A 6000-nucleotide genomic window follows, 5' to 3' on the forward strand; every position below is an offset into this window, starting at 1 on the left:
TACATGGCAGAAGGGAGTCAGGGAAGAGACGTTAATGGACCAGGCCAAGAGGAAGGCAGAGACAAGACTTAAATACAGGAATGACAAGACACAGGTGAACATGATCAGAAGTAATTGGGACAAAGGAAGTAAAACTCAAAAGCATGACATAACAGAAAACCTTTCAGAATAAAACAGGAAACAGAACTCAACATGACAAACAAGGCCGAAAGCAAAAACCAATAGAAACAAACCCGAACCATGACAGTACCCCCCACTCAAGGAACCGCATTGAGGTTCCAAAAGTCAACCAAGGAGGAGGGGGCCCCGAGGAAAAAGCCGGGCTGGGCACACCAGCGAGGCCGAGAAGATGAGTCCAGAGGACGGCCGGGAGGCCGCGCAGTCCGGCGTGGCAGACTAGGCGGGTCGGGCATAAAGTCTGGGACGAGAGTGGCTAAGTCGGAGTTCTGCCAGAAGGGCGGGTCAGTCATGGAGTCGGCCGGCGGGTCAGGCATGGAGTCGGCCGAGGGGTCAGGCATGGCAAAGTCAGTGTTCTGCCAGTCATCGAGCTCCGGCGGGTCGGGCCAGTTGTCAAGCTCCGGCATGGAGTTGGCCGGCGGGTCAGGCATGGAGTCAGCCAGCGGGTCAGGCATGGAGTCGACTGAGGAGTCAGGCATGGAGTCATGGTCAGGCATGGCAAAGTCAGGGTGCGCCGGCGGGTCAGACCAGTAGTCGGGGTTGGTCAAGTTGTCCACCCAGAGGGCCGGCAGGTCAGGCCATCAGTAAAGCTCTGGCGGGTGGGGCCAGTCGTCGAGCTCCGGCGGGTGGGGCCAGTCGTCGAGCTCCGGCGGGTCGGGCCAGAGTGCGTCCTGCACCCCCTTGGAAGCAGGGGCGAGTCGGGGTGCATCAGGCACCCCCATGGAAACAGGGACTGGTCAGGGTGCGTCCTGCACCCTCCTGGGAGCAGGGACGGGTCGGGGTGCGGCCAGCACTCGCCTGGGAGCAGGGACGGATCGGGGTGCGACCAGCACCTGCCTGGGAGCAGGGACTGGTCGGGGTGCAGCAGGCACCCCCCTGGGAGCAGGGACGGGTCAGGGTGCAGCAGGCACCCACCAGGGAGTAGGGACGGGTCGGGGTGCATCTGGGACCACCACTGAAACAGGCTGTGGTGCGTCCGGGACCACCACCGGAACAGGAAGGGGCTAGGTTGCATTCGGGACCACCACTGAAACAGGCTGTGGTGCGTCTGGGTCCACCACTGGTACAGGAACGGAACGTTGAATGGCACGGCGGCGGCAACGACGACGACCTCCCCTCATGGCAAGATGGCTCCCCTCCATAGCAGTAGTGCAGAACTGGAGCATGTCAAAAATCCCGATAAGACCTGGGGCCTCATTTATAAAACTTTGCGTAGGATTTGCGTCAGAAGTGGCGTACGGATGAAACATAGGACGTGCGTGCGCACAGAAATATTCGGATTTATAAAACCGTGCGCACGCACATCCTACGCATTTTTCCCTTAATAAATCACAACCAATTCTAAATGCAGCGCAGCTTTTGCGACTTCATGACACGCCCATAGTTGCCCATAAATAGCCCGTGAAACGCCCACAAATGAATATTCATTGATTGCAAAACCATGGCAAACACCGAGAGGAAATCAAAATAACGTAACTTCACTCAATGTGAAGTAGAAGTTATCGTTGGCAAGGTGGAAAAGAGGAGAAAAGTGTTGTTTGGAGGGCACAGTGTGGGCATTACTAATGCCAAAAAGGCACGTGAGTGGCAAACGGTGCACTGGGTGACACACCCCCAAAAGCCCGCAGAGGTCCAACAGGACGGCTCGAGGAAGTCGGAACCGGCTCATAAGCCACTTGTCCTCGTTTGCCAGCAAGTCTTCTTGCTGTCTAAAGATGCATTCACTCCGAATTCTTCCATTTGCCACATCTTCTAAGAGCGCAAGATCAGCCATTGTGCGTCATTACGCATTGTGATGGGGCATTTTATTTCCCTCCATTTAATTACATCTGACAAGCGACAGATGTCGGTAATAATCGATGTGGAAATGGGAAATTGATAAGCGCGAATGTAATTTCTTGTTTCTTTCTGAATGGTTGAGACATACGCCATACGTTGTTTTATCAAAAATAAAACGAACTAAAGGCATATGCATGAATACAGTAATTCCGTAGCTTTTGAAGAAATGTTTTACTATGAAAACAACTTGCCTATCCTGCTCTTGTCGAGGATGGACGCTTTTCTTCTCGCTCCTCCTGTATCAGCCCCCCCCCCCAGCTTTTGTTTGTCTTCCCTGGAGCTGCATCTTTCTGCCTGCTGCGACTCCTGCTCTTTTTACACTCTAAAGATGGATCTGATCAGCTGGTCTTTGAATTCGATCGACAGAGTTTTTTCCACACTAAGGAACGGGAAAGCGGACCCTTCCTGCCCAGACGGCACCCACGCGGCTGGATACACAAACGATCCATGGGGCAAGTGGAGGCTGGTGTGCCTGGCCCAGCTGTCTGTGGAAGACGTTGAGGATGTGTACCTCTTTGGATTCATGATAATTGGATTCCTCATCATTGGGATCGGAGGATTTCTGATCTATCAGGCAGTCTGGGAGCAGAAGACGGAGAGAGGCGATTCGTCTGAGCTCTGGAATAGGATTCTTCTGGGAGGAGAGACTCAGTACGAGAAACTTTCACAAGTGGATCAAAAGCTCTGTGCTTGTCTTGCCCACTTAAGCAGGATGCTCTCGATCTTTGAACTTGTGCAGAAGATGGATACCAACTTGGAGCGCGTTTCTGCCCGAATTGAGGTTAGACTGGTCTAAATTGCCCACATTTTGGATCAAATCTGCCTCTCAGTGCAAGACCAGTCAAGGACACAGCCAGCAGAGCAAACAACCTGCTGGCGCCGGAAAATCTAATCTAATCGGACCCCCCCCCCCCCCCCCCCCCTGAGCTGAGACTCCTTGGCTCCAACCAAAACATCATTCGCTCTCAGAGTGTGAAAACCGCCGCTGTGCTGAAGGCCGATGCTGCTGCCCCCCCCCCCCCCCCCCTCGACCTCGACATTCCTCGGAACTCACCCCCCCCCGCCCCCGAGTGAGCAGTCCTGGAGACGCGAGCGCCCGTGAGGAGCAGCTGCGACCGGAGTGGAACACGGGGGGGGGCCCCACCCCCCTATCCAACCTTCCCAGTGATCCTTGTGTACTGCGTTGTCGTGATAATATGTGCTTTTTGTGTTTAGACGGTGTACTTTTTTTTCTTGTATCTACACATTGTAACAACAGTGTTGAGATACGACTTTTTTTCTGTCACCAATGACCCAGACCCTCCCCATTGGTAACCCATCTACACCCATCCTAGTAAGGCAGCGCATTTATTGCTGCAGCCTCAGTCAACTCTGAACTGTATATGTGTATCTGTTGTATGTCTGATCTTGTTCAGGTTGTACTGGAACTAATTTCGTATGTCGGTGTAAGCTGTGCATATGACAATAAACAAATTCTGATTCTGATTCTGAACTTTCCCCAGTGGACAATTACTATGTCCGTCTGTCTGTCTGTCTGTCTGTCTGATTGCACCTATATCTGCTCCGCCAGATGGACACATTAACGAGAATATCAGTTTTGTACATTATTTCGTTCTGTTAACTATATTATTTATTAGGATGAATTGCACAACATGTACAATATTGCAGAACATATTTCACTTTTCTTTCTTGCTAATAAGTGTTCATTTGAATTTCTGTTGTAATTTTCGTTTGATTTTTTTTGTTTGTATCACTGCTGATCGATGAAACGGGTGTTCGTGTAGGCTGTTAATTGTAAGACTTGCTTTGTGAAGTCTTCATGTTATTTATGAGAGGCAGTATTGTCATTTTCACTTTCACTTTCAGGTGTTTCTCCCATCTGCTGACGGTGTCGCCATTTCTCATTTCACCCGTTTTTGTGCGTACGCCTGGGTCAGAGCTTGCGTGAAGGACCGCACATTTTCCCGTCAAGTTTGCTTGTTATAAATCTCAATTATTGCGTAGAGAGTGGCGCAAAGTTTATAAATGAGGCCCCTGGTCTTCTCCGCAAACCATGAAAACGTGGCAGAAGGGAAAAGACGATAATGGACCAGCCCAAGAGGAAGGCAGAGACAAGACTTAAATACAAACAGGAATGACAAGACACAGGTGAACAAGATCAGAAGAAACCCGGACCATGACAATTATTTGCTTCAGTTAAGATAAATAATTTTTTTGAGTTCAGTCAACTTAAAAATAACACGTAGTATCAGACAGTTATTTTACTTTCATTCAAATTAATTCAATTAAGTAGGTGTAACGTTGGTGCTGCTGTTAGATCGGCACCGCAAGGAATTGTGGGATACCATTCCCTTTCCCTGTGTGGGCGGATTTGAGTTTAAGTGTGGGTTTTTGACCAAATGTGTTTAGTTGTTTAGCTGTTTTACTGTGTTTTAGGTGTGTGTGTGTCTCCCGTGGTATTGTATTGTGTCGCTTCAATCTCAAGTTGTGATAGGAGTTGCCGTTTGTGGATGTTAGAGCATTTATCATTTTAATCAAGTGACTGTCAGGTTTTGTTGAGGACAGCCAAAAAGCAAACCCAAGAGTAAAGGATAAATAGTCTGTTTATTGTCCTGGTCAGAAGTTTGCAGTACTGAAGGAGCGTGGAAACCTCCCACCAGCAGGGGGAGCAGGACTTAGTAGTCTCACAGCCGTGAGAGGCAATGAGCAGACAGAGCTGGGAGCGGGTAGAGAGTCTGGATGCCTGTGATAAAGTTGTAAACACTAGGAGACCTCAGCAAAGGAATCTCCCCTTTATAAAGTCAATGGAATGTCTTGGGCTTACAATGCAAATCCGTGTGGATGGAGAAGGGGAGGCATGGCGATGACGTGACTTAACGTGACGTGACGTGACGTGACAGCTTACGATCCGTGGGGATGCGTGGAAAGTTTAGCTGGAATAAATCAGAGAAAACTGACGTTCCGGCAAGAAGTGCAGCACAGGAGTGGACTTATGAAGGGGCATGACCAGGTGTCCTCCATAGAGCGTGATTGCTCCCACCGGAAGCCTGGCCATACAAGGTGAGTGCTGCAGCAGACATGACAGTGACAGAATGGACAGTGTTGAAGAAGACAATAAAAAAGCATTTTGGCGCATTGCTTTTTAAAAAAAAATTTGAGTCAAAAAATGCAGCTTCATTTTGAAAATGAAACGCATTTCTGGTTTTGACTTTTATTTTTAATTATGCTACAGAATCGCTTCCATACCTGTGGCGGTCCTGCTGGCTTTACATTCCATCATCCACCCCAGAAGAACATAAGTACTCACTCGAGCACAGGTGGTATCTCACCATTGCACAAATAGTTTGCGTGACTGAATGAAATGTTTCCCATGTTAGTCTGAAGGCATAGGTATGCGTGTGTGAACGTCATATGATGTCCATGCTTACTTGTTTGTATTTGAACATCATTGGAGCCAAAAGGTATGTTTGTAACATTTGAGTGTGTGTGGACAGGCCCCGCCCCTTTTAGATTTGTTATACATTTAAACCTGACAGTAATGATTTTTTCCAGCAACTTGGTGCTTTATGATGCTTTATGATTTTACCCCACCCCCTTCTATAGTCACCCGCCTATCCCCCCCCTCTCTTTTTTTTTTTTTTTTTTTTAACTTGTCCTGTCCAACAGCTAGGCAAACAGATGAGAGCTGAGGGCCTCTTGTGTTGGACATATTTTATTTTAACAAGAGGGGTTATTCATCTTCAGACAAACCAAAGGTATGTCTGAATAAACCCCTTTTGTAATTGAGGCCAAACTTTATTAATTTCAATCATGTTTGAAAATCTTTGGTGTTGGACCGGACGGAAAAGGAAAGAGGGGAAGAAGAGAGAGGGACGTTAGAGAGAGGGGGGGGTAGGAGGGTGATAATAGGAGGAGAAGGGGGGTAAGACCATGAAGCAGCATAGAGCAGACAGGTTTACTGGTTGTTTATCGTTACGGTACGGT

This window comes from Oryzias latipes, chromosome 18, assembly GCF_053564925.1.
Source record: "Oryzias latipes strain Hd-rR chromosome 18, Olatipes_Hd-rR_3.1".
Classification (NCBI taxonomy): domain Eukaryota; kingdom Metazoa; phylum Chordata; class Actinopteri; order Beloniformes; family Adrianichthyidae; genus Oryzias; species Oryzias latipes.